The 23861-nt window shown below is 41.6% G+C and overlaps 1 protein-coding gene across 3 annotated transcripts in view; it reads right to left on the bottom strand.

Moving 5' to 3' along the window:
* The window catches only part of TAOK3 (TAO kinase 3), a 181645-nt gene extending 159740 nt beyond the window's left edge, over positions 1-21905 (bottom strand). Inside the window, exon 1 of one of the 3 annotated variants that reach the window (XM_023241471.2) lies at positions 21628-21905. The gene's annotated coding sequence lies outside the window, so the exon portion shown is untranslated. Of the gene's footprint in view, positions 1-10690; positions 11216-11305; positions 11825-21627 lie in introns of those variants that run through there. The other 2 variants (XM_019814602.3, XM_011287798.4) reach the window with 2 other exon arrangements.
* Positions 21906-23861: the final 1956 nt, after the last annotated feature.

Consider the following 23861-nt stretch of genomic DNA (forward strand, 5'->3'; position numbering starts at 1 on the left):
TAATGGGAACAAAATATTCATTAATTAAAAGACTGTAGTAATTGACTACTTTGGACAAATCCAAAGTCTTTCTCCTTTTAATGATGATCCTAGCTTAGAACCAAGAGGTTTGAATGAAAAAATTGAAAAACAGCAAAAAATTCCTGAATAGGCAGAAATATAAGAGGAAGGAAGGCTGGTGATAGTCTAAGGGAAAGAGAGCTGGAGTTCCTCTGGAGCAGATGAGGGCCAAGGAAAAAGCCATGTGTTTAGGGAGATAAGTATGCATCCTTTCAAACCCTTGTTGGTTGACAGAATTGTCGACATTATTAGCTTGTGCTTCTAGTGGGTGGGGAAAGAGGACATATTCTTTAGCAATGGGAGCCTTTGTTGGGACATAAAGTAGAATATGCTATTCCCCCACCCGTTTTGAAAACGAAACAAAACGTGATCTTGGAAACCATGTTGTGATGGTCCATCTGCTGTAGAATCTTCTGACTGGAAAAACTAGAGTTGTACTGGGGACAGAATAACTAAGGAGCCATTTAGAACAATTTGTAAGAATAAAAACTAACCCCCCCAAAATCCACCTTGAATATCCATAAAGCAATGCTGGCTTGAAATGATGTGGAGGCAGTACATTTAGGCACAGAAATTCGAATGTTTATACATTATTATGACATACTGCTGTTAAAATAAAAAAAAAAAAAGCTTATAAAAACAATAATGCCATATAACCTTCATAATCCCTATTTTTATTTTTTAAATGTTTATTTATTTTGAGAGAGAGAGCATGAGCCAGGGAGGGGCAGAGAGAGAGAGAGAGAGAGAGAGAGAGAGAGAGAGAGAGAGAGAGAATATCCCAAGCAGGCTCTGTGCTGTCAGCACGGAACTTGACTGATGGGAGAGGTGGGGAGGTGTTCAACCTCATGAACCATGAAATCATGACCTGAGCCAAAATCAAGAGTTGGAACGCTTAACTGAGCCACCCAGGCAACCCCCAATTGCTATTAAAAAAAAAAAATTGTAAAAAAGTCTGGGAAGTTATATGTCAAAATACATTTAGGTATAGAAGATAACTTTTATTTTCTTCTAATTACTCATCTACATTTTCTATTTATTAAAATGAAAAGCACATATTGCTTATAGAGTTGTTAAAAATTACTGATGAGCTCTCTTGGGTCAAGGGTTTCCCACCATTTTGTGGAGAATAGGAGAAAACATTAAAGGGAACAAGGGAGACATCTGCTTCCATTTCTACTCATTTACCAACAAGTGTTCTTGCTGGGAAGTCCAAACTTCAGGACTCACAAGGAAGTGATTTCATAACATCTTACAACAGGGAAATTTATAATTTCAAAGTGACATATAGTCATCATTGTTACTTTTAACCAAATATTGTGCAGATTACAATGTTTCCACAGTGCCTGTTACCCCATAATGAATTGCTAACAAATTTCTATTCTACAGAAAACACAATAATCATCAGTTCGGGGCATCTTTTAGAGAAAAAAAAATATTTATATTAAAAACTTCAAACAGATTTATGAACTAATTTTTAAGCAAAATAGTGTACTTGAGTTGCCAATATTATTAGCACTCAAAATACACACCTTGAATAATTAGCAGAAAAATGGACTCAGCAAGGCATAACTGATAGTGTATGTATTACATCACACTGCTATGCTTTGGAGAGGAAAAGGCATTTAAAAGTAATGGCAAAGATGTACAGCACACAGCTGAGAGAGTGAAATATTTATACAGGATGGAAAGACAGAATGTCATCTTTCTATATATGCCTGAGGTAATTCATGGTATTTTCTAATTCTAACCGCCTATATTGCTACTAATTAGCAATAATACTATGAATTCTATGTTGAGGCCATTCAATGTAAGCTTCCTCCATTTTTCTCCATTCCGTCTTAAAATTTCTCTATATACTCGCTTGACTTCATTCTTTAGTCTTCCTTTTACAGGTTAACCACCTCTCCCCCAACAACACCAAAAAATGGCCTTTTAATTCTGTATCCTACTACCTTCTCATTTCATTAATCCACTCTTCTTACTTTTCTTAAATCTTCCACTTCTCTTCACTGACTCCTTTTGGCCTACGATATGCTCAAGGTATCATTTACTGAGAGGACAGGAAATTTTCCCGAGGATCCATTAGCTCTCAACTCCTAATCTCCAAATCCAACAGAATCCTTCTCAGGTCGTTAACCTTCCATATCACAACCTTTATGGAACGTCTTGTTTCTTGGCTTGTGTGGCACCTTCCTCCAGAAGTTCTTTTCCAACTCACCTCTCCTGGCTCATCTTCTTTCGCTTACCTCTTTAACACAAGGGTCTGTAGTGGACCCCTTCTCTTCTCTCTGCACTTCCTCTCATTGATCGGATTTGCTCTTATGTTTTCAGCTAGCTCTCCTAAAATGCCAATGTCCTCAATAAATCTCACACGCTGCTATTCTTCTTTGCATTGGGGCTGTCCTAGTTCCAGAACCTCATTACCAGTCCAGGTTCTCATTCCTAATCTCTTTCTTTAAGTTGCTTTACCAACTTCTGATGGAGTCATCTTTCAGAGGCTTTGATTGCATCAGTCTCTTCTATTCAAGCACCTTAAATGGCTCCCCACTATCTACTGTTCAAAGTTCAAACCTTTTTGTACATGATTCAAGAGGCTTTGATTTTCCACTGTCCCTACATATCCTATATTTATTCACAATGCCTGAGCCAGGCAAAAAAATACACCGTGTCTCACCACACCTGCTGAAAAGCTACCTAGTGTTCAAGACTCAGCTCAAATTCTATCTCCAAGTTACCCCATCTCCCTAGTGCAGAAGCGATCTCTTCCTTCCTCTTGTATAGGTAATTAACTTCTTGTGGCATTGATGCCATGTTGCCTTACTTTTAAATAACATGAACATTTCTTGATTCCATTAATTGAATATGACTAGCAGTAGAAATATTGACTTATTTGTACTCCACAGTATCTTGAATATAGCAGGCAGTGTTGGATTCAGATTACATTCACTTAGAATTAGAGACTTCTTATCCAGGATCTGAACTAAATCTTGCCTCTGCCTTACTTCTGCAGAACAGATGTGGGAAACAAATTAGCCAAATAAACACTACTGTGTGTGTGTGTGTGAGAGAGAGAGAGAGAGAGAGAGAGAGATGGTTGTGAATAAATGACTCAAAAGAAATAATTTCCAAGTACTTCCATTTGAATTATTTTACAAAAATAACTATGAGAAATTCTACTCCTAGGTATATATACAAGAGAACTGAAAACATATATTCACACAAAAACTTGCATAAGAATGTTCATAATAGCCCCAAAGTGGAAACAACTCAAATGTCCATCAACTGATGAATGGATAAACTGGTCTATCCATCTGATGGAATATTATTCACCCATAAAAAAGAATGAAGCATTGACACATGCTATGCACAGATGACCCTTGAAAACATTATGCTGAATGGAGGAGTCAGATCCAACAATTCACATGTTATGATCCCATTTATATTAAGTGTTCAGAGTAGGCAAATCCATAAAGACAGAAAATTAGCGGTTGCCAAGGGATGGGGGTAATTGAGATAGGATGCTTTTTAGAGTGATGGAAATGTTCTGAAATTAGTGATGATGGTTGCATAACATTGTGAATATACTAAAAACTTGAATTTTACACTTGAAAATGACAAATTTTATGTTATGTGAATTTTATCTTAACTGGAAAGAGGAAAAATGTGTGAGTTTCACACACTCACACACACACCCCTCCAAATAATTCAATTTGGATCCGTGATATAAAGAAAAAGAGGTCTCACTTTTAAGTCTGTAAATCTGGGTTTAAGTCAACTCTGCCACTTACCTACTAGCTGTGTGATCTTAAGTATATCACTTACCTTCTCTCATCCTCAATGGTCTCATCTATAAAGTGAGAACAATAATGCCTCACAAAGCTGTGAGACTCATGAAATAATGTGAAATCATTACATAAATTCTAAAGCCCCTTATAAATGAAAAATATTATTATTGTGCATGCTTAAAATTATTTTTAAAAATCCTAAACTGTATTGAATAGTCCATAATTTCAACTTTTTATCATTGGTATGTTATCTAAGCAGCTTTTCTTGTTATATATGGATGGCATCTTGGACTTATAGCACTTATCCTGTGGACACTAATAGTACTTTACAGAGTTATTTAACCTTGATCTCTGCGACAAAAGGTAGTATACAAAACCAAGCATCAGCACAAAATCCAAAGCACTGACTAGACATTTCCAAGTATCCATACTTTCACAAATGTAAAATATTCTGTATTTTAAAAGTTGACATCTCGGTGTCCTTTATGCTCAATACAAAGGAAGGCATGTATAAAAAAGAGTGGGAGGGTAAACTGGTGCAGCCACTATGGAAAACAATACGTAGGCTCCTCAAAAGATTAAAGATAGAGTAACATATGATCCAGCAATGCCACTCCTGGATACATATCCAAAGGAAATGAAATCACTACCTTGAAAAGATATCTGCACTCTCATGTTCACTGCAGCATTATTTACAATAGCCAAGACATGGAAATAATTCAAGGGTTCATCAATGAATGAATAAAGAAAATGCAGTATCTGTATACAGTGGATTATTATTCAGCCTTAAAAAAGAAGGAAATCCTGCCATCTGTGACAACATGGACGAACCTTGAGGGCATTATGCTAAGTAAAATAAGCCAGAGAAAAAAAACACTGTATGATCTCACTTACACGTGGAATCTAAAAAAAAGTGAACTCATAGACACAGAGAATATATTGGTGGTGGCCAGAGGCAGGTGGTGGAGGGTGGGGAAAAATGAGAGAAGGTGGTGGAAAGGTAAACACTTATAAGACAAACATGTTCTGGGGATGTAATGTACAGTCTGGTGGTTATAGTTAATAAAATTGTATATTTGAAAGATGCTAAGAGTAAATCTTAAAAGTTCTCATCACAAAGGAAAAAAAGTTGATGTGAGGTGAATGGTGTCAGTTACTTATTGTGGTGATCATTTCACAATAGATACATAACTCATATCATTATGCTGTACACCTTGGACTAATAGAATGTTACAGGTCAATTATACCTCAATAAAACTGGAAAAACAACAATGGGAGTTTGCTTAAAATTTTTTTTTCATTTGTTTGTCCTATATGCTCTTTGGCATCAATACAAGGAAGGCATGTATTATTTCAAAAGAGAAGCGACTCATTGAGAATTAAAACAACAGACATCCAAATGAAGTAACAAGTATTGTTATGTTTAAGCTTTGAGTATATATTTTGTTTTCCCTAATAGAATTCCTTAACAGTTTTTGAGGTTAGGGATCATATATAAGTAACTTCAATATCCCTTCACAGAGCCTAACGTTATACACAGTAGGCATTTACACTTAGGTTACTTAACGAATTGGGTAAGAATACTTCTTTTTTTTTTTTTATTTTTTTTTCAACGTTTTAATTTATTTTTGGGACAGAGAGAGACAGAGCATGAACGGGGGAGGGGCAGAGAGAGACGGAGACACAGACTCGGAAACAGGCTCCAGGCTCCGAGCCATCAGCCCAGAGCCTGACGCGGGGCTCAAACCCACGGACCGCGAGATCGTGACCTGGCTGAAGTCGGACGCTTAACCGACTGCGCCACCCAGGCGCCCCAAGAATACTTCTTGATTACATAAAACTTATTGATCATATTTAATCTACAGTGACAGGATGGAAAGTTGTTAATATCAAAACTAAACCTCTCCAAGAGCAGCTGGCTATTTATTAATGAAGGAAATAAAATCATACACACACACACACACACACACACACACACACACACACACACACCGTTTCTCATAAAGGAAACATGTCAATCTATATTCAGTTATAAAACTGTCTTCATTTGCCTCACATTTTTCTTTAAGTGAGGTGACAGACCCGACCCATATTGGAAAAACATTCATGTCTCTTCAATATTAGGATTGTTGACTTTACTTTAGATAGGCAGGATGAAATAGATTTACTTTCTTTTCCTTCACATCAAGGTCAGGTGCCTCAGAATTCTTCGAGGAACCGTGTAATATTTAAGTGTAAGATGTGGTCCTTGTACTCAAAATGTTTACATCATTAGTGAAGGTAAAACTGAATGATTTAAGATACTATGCACATTTTCTTTCACTGGTTTGCTAACTTAAAAATCTGGGATTCTGCAGCAAAATTGAGTTTACTTCAAACAGGAAGTGAAACTTTACACAGGGTCTTGAAGAAAAGGTAAAATTTGAATAGGCAGAGAGAAGGAGGGCTTTTTGGGTGAAGTAGATACAGTACAGGAGGCGCAGACTCTGAGGACTATGGTGTGTTGCAGAGACAGACTGACCTCAATAGAGCAGAAAGAGCGAAGAACATAGGAAATGAAGCTGGATAAGTAGTGTGGGACAGATTAGCAAGGGCGTTGAAAGTCGGGCAGAAGAGGTTAGATTTAATGTGGTAGAAAATATGGACCCAGTGAAGCTTTCTGAAAAGGGGAGGAGTAGCATTTAAAGAAGGTTAATCAGGATGAGCTGGAAAAAAAACAGATGGAAATGAAGGAAGGCAGCTATGGTAATCCAGGAATGAGGCCATAAGGGTCTGAGTAAGACAGGTGCACAGAGATACACAGATCTTCCAATGTGCTGGGCCTTGAGACTGTAAAATTAGGGGGTACCAGAAGCGGGGATGAGACACAGACTAATGTAACGGCTGCCTACTAGGTAAAGAAGTTGCACGACAGATTAAGACTTGGATATTTCCAACACTAAAAATATATTCACAAAGCTTAAATGTCTTTCAAATACCCTATAAGTAGTTTCATTGCTTTCTTTGGTGAATTTACCGTAGGTGCCCCCAGATTTCACATCTGCTTTGTGAACACAGCCCCATGAAAGTCTGCTTATGTAACAATTGGATGTTTTTCAATACATAAAGTTAACTGACCCATTACAGGATATGAACCCCCTGACACTAAGACAGTGAAAACAAAAACATTCTTCTTTATATTCAAGTGTATATATTCTTTATTGTCTGGTTCCACCCAAATAAAGCCAAACCAAACCAACACCCCTAAAAAACCTAACTTTTTTTGAGCTGATCTAAAATCTTGAGACATACTTTTAACTTTATGATAGTGATCCAGTCAGAAGAAAACAAATTCTGTTGAGAAAATAAAGAAATCAACACTTTGCCATGTTGCTTTCCTAAGCTGAGCTATATCAAATTGGGAGGAAATTCTCAGAAGTGAAAAACAACAACAGGGGCGCCTGGGTGGCTCAGCAGGTTAAGCCTCTGACTTCAGCTCAGGTCATGATCTCACAGTTCGTGAGTTCAAGCCCTACGTTGGGCTCTATGCTGACAGCTCAGAGCCTGGAACCTGCTTTGGATTCTGTCTCTCTCTCTCTCTCTCTCTCTCTCTCTCTCTCTCTGCCCCTCCCCACCCCATGCTCTGTTTCTCTCTCAAAAGTAAACAAACATTAAAAAAGTTAAAAAAAAAAAACCAAAACAAACAAAACCCTCCACCTGTTGGGATGAGCACTGGGTGTTGTATAGAAACCAGTTTGACAATAAATTTCATATAAAAAAAACCCACATGTTTTTTAGTAACAGCCACATGTTATTAAAGCTAAATTTGGCACATTCACTAATTTTTTATACTAATAATTACTTAAATCTACAGTCAACTCTTCCCCTGCTTCCCCTCTCCCCTTAGGATGGGCAGTATATAATGTGGTAAGAGGAGTAGTGTAAACAGGTAAGATATGTAGATTTCATTCATGTGTTCCCATGGTACTCCCTAAATACTTCTACTATGGTAAGAATGACTCTATTATCTATACATTTTGTATGTATTGTTTTATTTATCTTCCCATGACCATTTTCTGGTAGAACTGTGAAAAAGAACTGAAATGTCCCAAAACGGCAAAAGTAACCATAGCTACTACCATTCGCCGAGCTCTTCTTTTACAACGCGCAAACTTGTTCCTTTAATACATAGTTTCACTTGATCCTCACAACAATCCCTAAAGTAGGTACTATGATTGTGTCCATTTTACAGTTGAAGAAACCAAGGCTTCAAGAGTTAAGGGATTTGTATAAGGTCACAAAGTTAGTGAGCTGCATGTGGCAGACATGCTCATCTGATATGCTCTTGTTAATTATTATACTGCAAACCCCAAACATGTTACTGAAACCAAAAGTAACAGATATAAGGAACCTGGACATGTTACTCACTGTGTAAAAGAGTTAGGGAGGAACATTTAATAACTGTCAGTGATACAAGTGGACAGGTTCCTTGACTCACTTCTAAGCTTTCCTTATACTGAAAACAGTGCACTCTATTCCTGAAGGACAGTGGGACACTGCTAGGGAACGAAGTTAACTGGCCTCTCTCTTAGAAGGACACTTATATTACATGGCTATTTGATGGTATTTACAGCATCTCAATATCTTCTCAATTTGGTTACATTTTTAAAAAATGCTATCACTGAGATCAGCCAGATCAAGACTAGGCTGGTTGGTGACATCAAAATGCTTTTAAAGGGGCACCTGGGTGGCGCAGTCGGTTAAGCGTCCGACTTCAGCCAGGTCATGATCTCACGGTCCGTGAGTTCGAGCCCCGCATCGGGCTCTGGGTTGATGGCTCAGAGCCTGGAGCCTGTTTCCGATTCTGTCTCCCTCTCTCTCTGCCCCTCCCCCGTTCATGCTCTCTCTCTGTCCCAAAAATAAATAAACGTTGAAAAAAAAAATTAAAAAAAAAAAAAAGAAAATGCTTTTAAAAGTAATTTTTTATTAGACTATCCAACTGAGCAACCTATTTAACTTCTGCCAGTGACCCTGAAATAGAAACTAAACTTTGAGAGATACTTCTCAGTACATAAAATATATTCATAAGAAGACCCCTCTAATAATAACTCCCCACTGTTAATTCCCTCTTTATGCATCTGGGCAAAGATGTCATATTTCCTCTACAAAGCTTCCTTTTATGTTGCAACAGTAGGAATCTCAATTTCAAACCGAACCAATACAATTGAAAACTACAAACTCATTCACAAGGCATGACTGTTTTTATTAGGATTTTATATAAATTGCCTAAGCATGATGGGACACCTTACATTTTAACCCTGCAACACTTTAACTAGAGAGTAAAGCAGTTATCGTTTAAAGCTCTGTGCGCCCCTCCCCTTTTTTCTGCTAACACACCGTCTTCCGCAAAATGGTCAGTGTGATCTTGGCAGACTGTGCAAGGAATACGACCAAGGTAAACTAAAGAACCGAACATTAAGCAGATGTCAAGTGATTCAAAGTTTAACATTTGTCACCTGTGTATGAAACCAGCAGTTTTAAATGGTTACAAATAAAACATGTACAAATTAATAGATGCAGTTAGTAACTTCCACTCTTCCAACCAGCGGCGCTTTGGCAGGCAGCCATATAATCTGCAATAATCTGTCACTACCGTGAAGCCCCACCTACTTCCTCTGCCCCACCCCTATGCAAGCGATGACTGGGATATTTGTGGAGCGCTGATATAACAATCTATAAAAGGCCTCCCTATCTATAAAAGCTGAAACATAAACTGTAAAGTGTTTAACGTTCATAAATTAAAAAAAAAAAACCCACATGCTCTATACCATCACATTTCAAAGATTTGAAAGTTTTAATTTCCTTATTTATATATCAGAAGGCTAGAGGCCTCAAATTGGTCACATCCACGGCAATGCTTCTCGAATGAAAATGCATCCTTATGTACAATTGTTAGACTTTAATTTACACATCTAACATGTACAGTATTAAGAGTTTGGAAGTCAGGATTATATACATTTCATTTAAACCTTGTTCTAACAGCGAGTGAAATTGGTAAAGACATTATTAAAGTAGCTTTCCTGGCTTATGAAATATTTTGCATTAACTTTTCAACATAAAAACCACGAGCTGTTAAAAAAAATTATTTACTTTCCTACTTCATCTAGTTTCATTTTATGGACTAGAGTAGTCCCATAAATTATTACCTCATGGATAAGATATTTTTATACTTTAATAAGTAAATAACCTTATGTACTAAAACAAAACAAAAAAAGTATAAAACAAGGTAAATGTGACCAAATCTTCTGACTCTTCTGTCTGTAAATTTGGTATAACATTCAAGAAATTGCTCTGCTTTCTATCCTATTTTCCCTTGCTGGGAAAGAAGAAAATTAGGACATGGCCTTGATCTTTTGTAAGATCTCTAGGATGAATAGGGTGCCATTTTGAGTAGCTTCATTTTGAAACACTGTTTTACAGGAATATCAATCACAAGCACAAACTACACCCATTTAACAAAAATAGCCTTCATTGTATTTAAAATTTTTGTTTAAAAGACTCTTCTGACAAGATTTTGATATTTTGTTTGCAGCTCAGCATTTACCTCGCTTATCTAGAAGAAAAAAAAAACAATTTCTGAAAAAAATTCCCACTATTTATTTGTAGAATATCAAACTACAAATTAAAATAAATAGAGCACAGGAATCCAGTGATATTTGAGGTTGATTACTCTCAGCTGGACGTTGAGCTAAGGCCATAAATATTCACACGAAATTCAAGAAATAGTTTATTAACAACGTTTAGACACAAACCATATTTATAATAAGACGCTAAATGTAAAACAAAACACAAAGCTTACTCACAGTAGATCTTCTCAAATGCACGTCCTGCATCTCCAATCCGACATATTAAATACTTTAAAAATTCTTTATTTAGCTCCAACAGTAAGTTAAGATTGCCCCAGAGATGGCTCTCTTTAAAAAGCTGCCACTTTTTCATTAGGAAAAATAAAACTGAGCTCAGCTTAAGTTGTAAGAACACCACCACGCTATCAGCACCTTCATTCCGAGAAAGGAAGTTATTATAGACACAGTTTTATACATGAGGCTTAAAGAAAGTACTTCCTGGTCAGATAGCTAACGTTAACAGCATTTCATTAATGTATACAGCTTTATGTTTTGACATTTTGGGAAGAAGTTTCTAAAAACTTTTCCTGACATTTTTTTCCCCAGTCCCTACAAAAGAGGAAAACTCGCTCGAGCTAAACAAATCTTAGGTAAAAATCTATGAAATTCTATCAATACCTACCATTATGGTATCCTGTAAATATTAGAACTACCCATTATTTTTGATAATAATACTAGTGTAAGTTTTAATTACACTTATGTACTCTCCATTCCCCCTCTCCCCATGTGCTAGAGGAACATTTCAGGGGACACAAGATTAGAAGGTAAAGAACTCAAAGGAGGACAACTCACCAATTCCTTGATAATGAGGAAGAGGAAAATAACCATTCACATTTTATTCCTCAAATTTAAAGATCATTCTCTTTTAAACATAAATTTAAAAACTTCAAGAAGCGTTGTACAGTCCTAATAAGGAACTGCAGATAAAAACAGCATGACCTGGGTGCTGCACATTACTATGGGTATTGCAAGCTGAAAGCATTTCCTGTTAGGACGCCCATTGGTTCCCACAGGTGCAAGTGCCTATGGGTGTTGCCGATTTACTCTTCCTTTTGCAAGTGAACCACTAAGGGAGATTTCAGGTTGGCACAATCAATGCTAAGAGCTGTTAGGGCAGAACTACCTTGGGCTAATTCAAGAGCCTCCCAAACCTGGTTGATTGTAAATTGACGATTAGCTAATTCAACAGGGCTGGAGAAAATTTACATCAACAGACTTTCATTATTTTTCTAAGATGTGCTATCATTAAGAATATATGTAACTTCACTCAACGAATATGTAAATTGCTTTCTCTGTACAAAGCACTGTTCTAGGCACCAGGAACACAATAATGAACAAAACAGGGGTGCCAGGGTGGCTCAGTCAGTTAAGCGTCCAACTTCGGCTCAGGTCATGATCTCATGGTTCGTGGATTCAAGCCATGCGTCAGGGTCTGTGCTGACAGCTCAGCACCTGGAGCCTGCTTCAGATTCTATATCTCCCTCTCTTGCTGCCCTTCCCCTACTTGTGCTCTCTCTCTCAAAAATAAACAAACATGAAAATAATTATTAAAAAAAATAATGAACAAAAGAAAGTCCTTGTGGTCATTCACACACTATCTAGTAGACTTTTGACAATTTCATATATGATGAGAAAATTCCCATAAAGTAAAAAAATTGTACAGATATTTGGAAAGTCAATGGTAGTGCTCGTTATTAAAAAATATTGTCACTAAGGCCACCACCTTAAACCTAGAGGAACTTTTCCAGAACCTAGTACATAAAAGTAGGATTCTTTATATTTTCAATGTTTCAAAAAAGCCAGGTTGGAGGCAATGGCATATGTTCCAGCAGGGAAAAGGAAAAACTTCTCACCATGAGTCACCAGTGACTAAGTACTTCTAATTCAGGCTTAAAACACATTTCAAATCGAATTACTTGTACATGCAGAAAACTGATAACCCCAAATCAATATCAGAAGCTCGATCTGACCAATTTTCAAGGTTAAAATTAGCACCTAAGACAAACAAAGTGAAGTGCTTTTAATGAGCTAATGCCCCTGTAATGAATTTTATTATAATTTTGGTCTTATTACCCTCTGACGCTTAAGAGGTATGCCAGCAAGCTTCCATTAGATTTTGTTATGATAAACAGTTTTCTTAGATTTTAGCCAGACTGAGACACAATCATATGGTGTGGTGGTAGGAATGGCTTTTGTTTGTGTTCAATAAAACACAAATATATTAAAATCATGTCTGCTCAAAGACAAATGTAAAACCCAGAGACAGTAAAACATACAGGTAAACTCTACTCTTCCAAGCTATGCCTTACACTTCCTCAGGATTTTACTTCCTATATTTAAAATAACAAAACCTTCTAAATTTTAGCCAACAAATTGGAGGAATTCCCAAAGACAAACTGATCTACTTAGTCATTGAACAAATATCTATTGAGCACCTACTACATGGTAGGCACTCTTCTACAGGCAGGAATACGGCAATGAACAAAATCAAAATCTCTGCTTTCATAGTCTACATTGTAGGGTAGAAAGATAAGATAAACAAAATACTTGGTATGTCAGAAGGTAGTAAGCACTGTGGAGAAGAATACAACATGGAAGGTAGACATAACAATAAGTACTTGCTCACAGTTGCAAATTATATCACAAAGTAAGGAACTTTGCTCTCGGAGAGCAGAGTATTAGATCTCTCCCAGACTCTACCTCCGACTCAAATTGAACAACCTCCAACCGCCTTCTGTTGCAAATGAAAGGGAATCTTATTTTATTTGTTGCTAATACCCAGAGAAAGGAAAACAAACTTCCAAAGACAGAAAGTTAGAACTCATTCCTTATAGATGAAAACATCATCAGGAAACAAAAGTAACAAATCCTACATACTCAGAGTCAAAGGTCACTTTAGGCAATATTATCAAGCTGCATATGAACATACAAGTTTCCAAATACTTGCTAGCACTGGCATTGACTTTACCAAGTGCCAGGGTCAGAAGTGAATTCTTCACTTAAGAATTATTTCTGGGGCGCTTGGGTGGCTCAGTCAGTTAAGTGTCCAACTCTTGATTTTGGCTCATGTCATGATCTCAAAGTTTGTGAGTTCGAGCCCTCTGTCAGGCTCTGTGCTGACAGTGTGGAGCCTGCTTGGGATCTCTGTCTCCCTTTCTCTCTACCCCTTCTTGCCCTCTGTCTTTCTCTCTCAAGACAAACATTTAAAAAAGGAATTATTTCTGTTCTCTTCACTGGCAGCAATAATTATATTTAAATATTACTTTTGAACCTAAACTAAGTATTTAAATTTAATACAATTCAACAAATATTTATTGAGCAGATACTAGTTGCAAGATACTTGGTTAGATGTGTAAGACACTGTCCTTTTAAGATTAAAAAGATGGACACCTAGAAAAGATAAGTATGAACCCTATCATATAAAATCAGAGAGAATATTAATGTAATAAGAAAATACACAAAGTACTTAAGGAATTTAAAGGAAAGAGTAGCAAGGAGGATGATCAGAAAAGGCCTCACGGAAGATGGCCTGAGAGGTAGGTCTGAAAAAGGAAAAGCAGAAGGCATTCTAGGGAAGAGAAATGTCAGCAACAAAAGACCTGAAGATGTCAAGTCAGTAAGCGCTCGGTTAGTAAGTAGGCTGGTCTGGTGGGGGCATAGGATACACATGCTCTCGTGTGTGTGCGTGCGCGCGCGCACACACACACGGATTATGGAGCAATAGAAACTGAAAGACAGTTTGATAAATCTGGCCATGGGGAATTACCAAAGGTTTTGAACATGTGAATGACAAAATCAGAGCTGTGCTTTAGGGAGAGTGAGAGAGCCACAGTGTCTATCAGAAGGATGAAAAGGAGACTGGAAGACTGTCACAGCAGTCCTTCCCTAGCACCTTATTAAGACCTCGTTAGTTCCTTCTTGGAACACTGAGAGGTATGAAGTGGAAAGTGTAGTGAGTTGAAAACTCAGATCTAGGTCACGGGGGTCAAGTCTGCACTGTCTGTCTGACCAATGGGAAGTCATTTACCCTGTCTCAGTTTCCCTATATGAGAATCTATTAATTATTCTTTTTGGAGTCAGGAGCCATCAGATTTAGCAACTGATTAGATGCTGGGAGTAGAGCAAAAACAACAAAAAAATTGTTTCGAGTGATTAAATGAACAGGCAGCTACCATTTATTAAACACTTTCATGTGCTTGTCAGTGTGCTTGGCGCTTTACGTAAACTGCTTCATTTATTCCTTTTAAGAAGACTGTGAAGTATGTATTCTTATTTGGCAGATGAGAGAATTGAGAGCTTTAAGACTTAAGTAACTTACCCAGGGTAAACCAGCTGGCATAGTGACAAAGCCAAAGTAGATGCCTAGGTCTGCCTGAGCGTGAGGCCCTTTCTCCTTCCAATGTATCATGCTGTTTCTTATACGAGAGATGGATAATGCTAACATTCACTCACGTGTTCCAACTGAATCCCTGTCTCTTTCGGTGTGTAAGGAACAAAGTGTGAACGTAAACATAATCTGCTAATTTGCTCATCATTAATCCATTCACTCATTCAATTCACATTTATAGAGCATCCTTCATACTTTGTGCCTGGTACTAAACTTGGAATGGGGAAATGCAAGGATGAGCAAGACCTAGCAGTTCACTGCCTCGAAGTGCTCACTGGCTGCTAAAAGACAAGCAGGTGTCAACAAGGAACTGGTATGCAATGACAGAAGAGAACTTTTACACAAGAGACAATAGAAACATAAGGGTACAGGAAGCATAATAGTGTAATTTTGTATCTGTGCTATTAATTCTTGACCTAGATCATTTAAAAACTACATGTGGTTTTATACAAGAGACTCTTAAATACAGAGAACAAACTGAAGGTGGATGGTGGGGGGGGAGGGAAAGTGGGTGATGGGCATTGAGGAGGGCACTTGTTGGGATGAGCACTGGGTGTTGGATATAACCCAATTTGACAATAAGTTATATTTAAAAAAATAAAATAAATGAAAACTATATGTGGTTTTTGCAAATATTTGAGTATTTACACACATACCCTTCAAAAAGTAAAGGTGAATGTTCACAACAGAACGGAAAATTGGCCATGAACTACGATTCTATTTTGTGTGTCTACTGCCAAACTACTTAGATTATTAGTTTATTTAAGAAAGCATTCTGCCTTGGTTAGTGACATCTATTGTAATGGGTAAACAAAATCTATTTGAATTGTCCTGAGCCTTGATTGTCGTGGACATAAGCCAGTGTCATTAGAAGCTAAAACATATGAAAATAAATGCATAGTGCCCAGACTCTTACTTTGATCTGGAAATAAAGGTTTATCCCATTGTCCATCAGAAATAGTGGATGGAAATAAAACTGAAATCTTCCAGTGGGCACTTTGATAATTCACTATAATATTAAATGTAAGAAAATGTACATCGTGTGGTTGAATTTGCTATCCATTATTTCACTGAGGCTACAGGCGAAGTGGAAAGGGTCCCAAAGACTAGACTCCAGCATGTCAATTCTCGGTATTAGTACCTAATGCTACATGGGCCACACCTCTTTGTTTAATGGGAACAGGTTTTCCTAGGAATAAAATGTCCATTCCAAGGCATATTCTCTTTCTCACTCGCTCTGGGGATGAAAAATATGTCTGTGTGGAATAGCTGACAATGGACAGGTGGTTGATCTGTGTCAACAAATCAAGAAATGGGACCCTACATCATTCTCTTGGAAGATAGAAATAATTGAGATTCGATCTCTTTTATCAAATCTCAGGTCAGATGGAAAAAAAAAACACGTTAGGTTGATTTATAAAATGTTTAGGTAAGGGGCGCCTGGTGGCTCAATCAGTTGAGCATCCAACTTCGGCTAACGTTGTGATCGCTCAGTTCATGAGTTCGAGCCTCATGTCGGGCTCTGTGTTGGCTGCTTGGAGCCTGGAGCCTGCTTCAGATTCTGTGTCTCCCTCTCTCTCTGCCCTCCCCCACTCACGCTCTGTCTCTGTCTCTCTCTCTCTGAAATAATTAACATTAAAAAAAATTTAGGTAAATTTAACATAAAGCTGGAATGATAATTTATCAATGTAATCCCTGTTGGTTATCCTAAAAATTCTAAATAGTTGTTGCTTTTAATTCGATGCCAATAGCTTAGAAAGGAGTTAGATCACATTTTGGCCCATAAACTCAATATATCTTTAATCATAGCAAGACTGATAGATACCACTTGTTTTGTTTTTTTTTCTCAGTCTGAGTTTACTAAACGGTAACAAATTTTTAATATATTCTCATAAATAACAAAGCAACCAATTAAATGGATGATAAAGCTAAATAATCACAACCTAAACTCCTTAAGCTCAAATGCAACTGCACAGTATCTCACAACTCAAAAATACTAATTCAAAACTGTCCTCTCTGGTTGACGGGATCATGGAAGATGAGCTCATTGAATCTCATCGAAGACTGAAAAGAAGTCTTCCTCTAGGGGAGTCACAAAAAAAAAACTTTTAGAGAGAAACTTTCTTTCTGCCTGTCAATCTGTTTTTCTTTTTGCAGGGGGGGAAGAAACAAAGACTAGAGGAAAAGATTATGAAGGAAAGAGCCTTTTAACTGAGACTCTAAAATAAAAGTATCAATAGTTTTCGTTCTCCTGTGCTACTGAAACCAACAAATATGAACACCGGCAAGCAATGAGAATTTTTCAGGTTGGCTTAAACATGAAAACAAATTAGATACCAAGGCAGACTCTGCGATGACAATGGTTTGACTGTGTACTCTCAAGTGGTAAAGAAAAGTGTAAAGTGGGTATCGTACTTAGTGGGTAGTCCTTGAATCCTGCCAAACAAAGAGTAAGAACAGTTCGAGAACTGCAGACCAACAAGGACGTGAATTATGTGGTTGCTATAACCACAGTTCATATGGAAGTGGAAGGCTCCTCCTTAATGTCTTCTTTTCAGTACATGTGTATTTTTAATTTTTATTTATTTCTTTTTATCTCAGAGAAAGCGAGAGCGCGTGAGCTGGGGAGAGAGACAGAGATGGGCAGGGGGAGACAGACAGAGAGACTCTTAAGCAGGATCCACACTCAGCGTGGATCCCACGACCCTGGGATCATGACCTGAGTCAAAATCAAGAGTCAGATGCTCAACTGACCGAGCCACCCAGGTGTCCCTAATTGAAAAGAAACAGTATAAATGAACATAGATGTAATGACTTCACATGTTTATAGTTTCTCATAGTTTTATTTTGTGAAATTAATGAAAATAAATTCCCACAGAATTCCTACCCACCCACTCATCACCCCAAGGAATAAAAAGTCACTATAGGCCCTTTCTATCACTAAAAACTCTGTTACAATGAATCTCTCTTCGTGGTTTCTGGATCAGCACCATAATGTAGTGTGGCTGAAACGACTGCTTTGGTCATCACTCAGGGGAGTATCAGAACACTTTCTTCTCTTATAAGGAATTAAATGTTTTGTCTTAAGAGGCTACCATTTGTACCAGTCAGAAATGAGCTAACAAGTATGATCAAAGAGCTTATCTGCACAGACATTTCTATTACTTTGTAGAATTATTGGTACTGAGATTCCCAGTCCTTCCACAGACCATGTCATAAGTTATGTGCGCTACATAATGAAGACATTGCCCCTTGTAAATAACCTCTTGCATTAACGAACTTTATTTTATTTTATTTTTAAATTTTTTTCAACATTTATTTATTTTTGGGACAGAGAGAGACAGAGCATGAACGGGCGAGGGGCAGAGAGAGAGGGAGACACAGAATCGGGAAACAGGCTCCAGGCTCTGAGCCGTCAGCCCAGAGCCCGACGCGGGGCTCGAACTCACGGACCGCGAGATCGTGACCTGGCTGAAGTCGGATGCTTAACCGACTGCGCCACCCAGGCGCCCCAACGAACTTTATTTTTTACTTGAATTTGGCTGAGGGTTGTGGAGAAATAAATTTAACATGAAATAATCCTACTTAACACACCTTAGGTCCTCTATTTACTATCACCCTGATGACAGTGACTTCAGTAATTTCTGGCTTGGATTTAAATAGGCAGTTCTATGTAAGCCTTCTCCATTATGTCTTTGGGAAATAAGGTCTTCCCCCTCCGTTGAAACAGCCAATTATTACACACAGCAAAAGCTTCCTTTAAAAAAAAAATTTTTTTTAGTGTTTATTTATTTTTGAGAGAGAGAGAGAGAATGCGCGGGCGGGGGAGGGGCAGAGAGAGAGAGAGACAGACAGACAGACAGACAGACAAAATCTGAAACAGGCTCCAGGCTCTGAGCTGTCAGCACAGAGCCTGACGCGGCGCTCGAACTTGGGATGGACAAGATCATGAGCTGAGCTGAAGTCTGACGCTTAACCGGCTGAGCCACCCAGGTGCCCCTGAACGCTTCTAATAAGACATATTCTAAACCAGAAACAAAGAAAATATCTAACCGTGAGATGATAATGACATTCCCCATTATTTCCCCCAAACCATCCCGTTTCTAAGTCTGCTCCTGTAAAAACAGAAATCAGTCGTAAAGAGAAGGGGTGAGGAGGAACAACACCCAGAGAAAAAGATTAAAAATTTCAAACGCCAAACTACTGGGTACAACTGTAACGAGTCGTGTGCGTTCAAGGGAACACGTGAAAGGTAGTCAGGGCAGTATTTACATAGCCAAAGTATTGTGAACGACTAGCCTGGTCATTAGTTTAACTTTCACATCCGTCAAAGTAGGAGGCTGCCCCCCAATTTCCACCCTCTCTGGCTCTTGGCTGTTGGTTTCAGCATGTTAATAGGTACGCCCTTGCCTCCTACCAGGGCAGTTTCTGGTTTAAATAGGCTTATCTCTCTCCTTAGCTAGTCCTGGAACTGTGCCTGAAGCTCAGTCTTGGTGGCTTTTTCTGGATGAGAAATCTCATTGCAAAGTGCCGTTAGCTTAGCGAGTCCAATACCTCGTTTCAAAATTTAGTTTGACCTTCCCACTGCCTCCAGCACAGCAAAGTTAAACAGTCAAAACTTAGTGTCTGGTTCCTTTGAACCTGCATTGTAAACAGTGATACCAAAGTGCTACTAAACCTAAAAACGTTTCCTCGCTCCTTGAGCTAAAATGGGACATGCAGGGTCTATCACCATCACCATCCCACACGGGGCTCCAAAAGGATCCCTTTCCCTTTCAACTGGTTGGTAGTGAGTTGGAGAAGCCCTCTCCAACTTTTCACGTCCTGGTTTTAAGGTTACCAAGGTCAGGGAGCCCCTCGCTTTCAAGGCATCCACGCCAAGCTCGGAGAAACAAATGGGAAGCCAAGGGGCCAACGAGAGGTCGGGCAGGCGGCCTCTGGCTCTCGCCAACATCTGTGCGCTTCTGCCAGACCCTCCGGCCCTTGCGTTCTACTTGGGAGAGGTGTCATTACATAATCCCTGCTCCACGGACTCACTAGGGCTCGGGCTGTCCCACGTCTCATACACCACCCTCGAGGAGGTCGGCTGACTGCAGACCCTGCGGGTGGCACGCGTCCCCTCGCTCTGCGCTGCCCGCAGTCCCTGACTCAGCGCGGCGACCCCGACCCAGGCTCGGTCCCCTCTCCCACGTCCACTCGTGCGCTGCGAAGATCGTCTCCGGGTCCTCCTCACACCCGCTGTCCCGGCCCCTCCCGGGGGTCCCTCCCGTCAGACCTGCTTTTGCAAGCCCTCTCAGAGACACCCCCCCCCCCCAGGCCCTCTGTCCCGGCCCCTCTCGGGGGTCCCTCCCATCAGACCCGCTGCCCCAAGCCCTCTCGGAGACACCCCCCCCCCCGGCCCTCTGTCCCGGCCCCTCCCGGGGGTCCCTCCCGTCAGACCTGCTTTTGCAAGCCCTCTCGGAGACACCCCCCCCCCCAGGCCCTCTGTCCCGGCCCCTCTCGGGGGTCCCTCCCATCAGACCCGCTGCCCCAAGCCCTCTCGGAGACACCCCCCCCCCCGGCCCTCTGTCCCGGCCCCTCTCGGGGGTCCCTCCCATCAGACCCGCTGCCCCAAGCCCTCTCGGAGACACCCCCCCCCCCCGGCCCCCTGTCCCGGCCCCTCTCGGGGGTCCCTCCCATCAGACCCGCTGCCCCAAGCCCTCTCCAACATCCCCCCAGGCCCCCTGTCCCGGCCCCTCTCGGGGGTCCCTTCCATCAAACCTGCTTTTGTAAGCCCTCTGGGAGACACCCCCCCCCAGGCCCCCTGTCCCAGCCCCTCCCGGGGGTCCCTCCCGTCAGACCTGCTGTCCCAAGTCCTCTCGGGAGCCCTCCCACCCCCCGCCCCCATACCCTCTGTCCCCGCCCCTCTCGGGGGTCCCTCCCGTCAGACCCGCTGCCCCAAGCCCTCTCGGGGACCACCCCCCCCCCACCGGACCCACTGTCCCAAACAGTCTCGGGGTTTCCCCGAGACCCTCTGTCCCGGCCCCTCTAGGGGGTCCCTTCCATCAAACCTGCTTTTGTAAGCTCTCTCGGAGACACCCCCCCCCAGGCCCCCTGTCCCAGCCCCTCCCGGGGGTCCCTCCCATCAGATCCGCTGCCCCAAGCCCTCTCGGAGACATCCCCCCAGGCCCCCTGTCCCGGCCCCTCTCGGGGGTCCCTTCCATCAAACCTGCTTTTGTAAGCCCTCTCGGAGACACCCCCCCCCCAGGCCCCCTGTCCCAGCCCCTCCCAGGGGTCCCTCCCGTCAGACCTGCTGTCCCAAGTCCTCTCGGGAGCCCTCCCACCCCCCGCCCCAGACCCTCTGTCCCGGCCCCTCTCGGGGGTCCCTCCCATCACACCCGCTGCCCCAAGCCCTCTCGGGGACCCCCCTCCCCACCGGACCCGCTGTCCCAAGCAGTCTCGGGGTTCCCCTGAGACCCGCTGTCCCGGCCCCTCTCGGAGTCCCCTCCCTTCACACCCGAGGTCCCAAGCCCTCTGGGGGACCCCCCCCTCCACTGGACCCGCTGTCCCAAGCCCTCTCGGGTCCCCGCTGAGACCCGCGCTGCGCGCTCCTCTCCGAGTCCCCTCTCCCCAGTCCCGACAAACCCGCTCCCGAACTCTCCTCGCTCGAGTCCTCCCGACCTCACTCCGCCCAGGGTCCCCTCACCTCGGCTCACTCTGTCACCGTCCCGCGCCCCGGCGCTCTCACCTCAGACCTGCTGTCACCACTCCCGGGCCCGGCGTCGCCACCGCCGCTTCCTCTCGCACACTTGTTCCCGAGTCGCTCTTCTGCCGCTCGTCCCCCGGAGGATCCCCGGGTCGCGCCGCTCAGTGCCGGGTACGGCCGCGCGGACCTCCGCCCGCGGTCTCGGTGTCTGGTCCCACTCTTGTCACGCAGGACCCCGCCGCCGTCGCCGCCGGGCGCCACACGGACCCTCCCGCGGCTGCCGCTGCTGCTGTCCGAGGTGCGGCTCCTGCCAGGGGTGGCCAATCGCACCCGACTGCGCAGAGCGCGCTCCGCCCCGCGGTCTCAGTCCGCCCGCCCCCTGCCCCCGACCACGCCCCCAGCTTGGCTCCGATAGGCTCTCTACTGACCTCCCCTGACCGCGGGGCCCAGGCCCCGGGCCGGATATAGGTGCTTGATTGGAGGTGCCTGGGTAGCCGAGCGGTCGATGGCGCCTGAGGATTGGCGGAGCTGGCGGTGGGCGGGGCGGAGCGGGGCGGGGTTTCCTCAGACGCGGAAGACCTCGCAACTTCAGTTACCCTGCTGGCCCGCCTGGGGTGCGGTCAGCCTTGTTTGTGCTGGCTGGGGTCAAAGTTCATGGCACTCCTCTGCGCCTTTGCTTTTCTTGGGAGTCTCCCAGAGGCCAAGGACCCCTGGGCTTCCCAGGAACCACCAGGGAAGAGCCTTTGAGGACGTCCTCTTTCTTCCATTATTGCTCAGCTTCCTAAGAAATTCTGCCATTGGTTAATATTAACATTTATTCACCCAGAACTTGTAAATAGTTCCTGGATTTAAATTGTTTTCATATCCTTGGCAAGGGAGTTGCCCTTGTGTTGCGTTCGACAGACGTCAGTTTAAGGCTGTTGGGAAAAAAAAAAAATCTTTATACTGGATGTATACTGTGAGCAAGTAAGCATTCAATACTGATGGGGCCCATTTTGGGAGGTACAAGTACAAAACTTTAGAAATAATCAGTTTGTGGGTTTTGATAATCGTTTTGACTGTGGGAACAGGAACTGCGCGGTAGGCTTCAGCAAGCTTAGTCAGCATATTCGTTTTCAGGGCCACATGTTTTAATGATTCCGTGTGAACTAATGGTCAAAGTGCAACCTGTGGTAATCACAGACTCCTTTCACCTGCCGGGGGTAAAAGTGCATCGTGCTACTTGGAGCCGTTCTTTATATTTTTTGAAGCTGGATATGTTGATTAAATCGATACGGCTAACTGAAAACCGCTACCTTAACTCATAAACCCCAAAGTGTATGGACTTTGACAATTCAGCATTTTGTGAAGAAATTGTTTCATTTCAGGAACAATTTGATCCTAAGCGTTGTCAGATGTATACAGGACTTTGTTCTCAGGAAACTCGCCAACATAACTCTTTTTTGACTTTCACTCCTGACAAAATTTGTGTTCTAAACACTGTACAGATTTTTCCTAGTGTTTTTAAAATCATACTCCATTCCAATTACAATGCTCCCCTTTAAATTGGGATGCTGGGATATACAGAGAGGGCCTGTGGAAAGGAGGCTGGCAAGACTCCGTTTAAGATGAATTCTGAAGTAGGTGCCTCCTGATCAGTGTGACTGGCGTTTTGGAAATGCCAAAAATGCATGGTGGTTCTGAGGGAACTTGATTTTTCAGGCCTAGAGAAACTGTCCAAAATTATTTAACAACTTATAAAGGTTAGGTAAGACTAAAGTCATGAGAACTTTTCCTTCTCTTGAAGAGTATATGTTAGTTAAGAGCTCATCCTACCAATTCTACAGTTAGCAAAATGGATTGAAAAAATGGAGTAAGATTTCACTACCAGTGTTCAGTTGTGTCTATCCGTGCAAAAAAAGAAATGCATGACCATTAGCAGATGTTATTTGCAATCAAGAAGATAGAAAACATAAGCAAGATAAATATTCCAGTGTCTTGAAACCAATTAGCAATGAAGTCAAATCTTTTTTTTCTTTTTTTTTTTGATCCATTATGTCAGTGAACTCTAACTTCTAAAATGTTGGTGCTTTTTCTGGTCTATGATTATTGCTACTGATGGAAACCCAAGTTGCTCAATATAGTTGATTACAAATAATTTAGATGTGATCTGAAATAAAAATAGACTATGACTTCATCCTTTGGACAAGAGACAGTTCTAAAAACCTAGTTTAAATATAGATGGCAGATATATAGTGAGCCCTGAGAATGACTTTTATTTAGAAGGAGCTTCAGAA

The sequence above is a fragment of the Felis catus genome, chromosome D3 (genome assembly GCF_018350175.1).
Source record: "Felis catus isolate Fca126 chromosome D3, F.catus_Fca126_mat1.0, whole genome shotgun sequence".
Lineage (NCBI taxonomy): Eukaryota > Metazoa > Chordata > Mammalia > Carnivora > Felidae > Felis > Felis catus.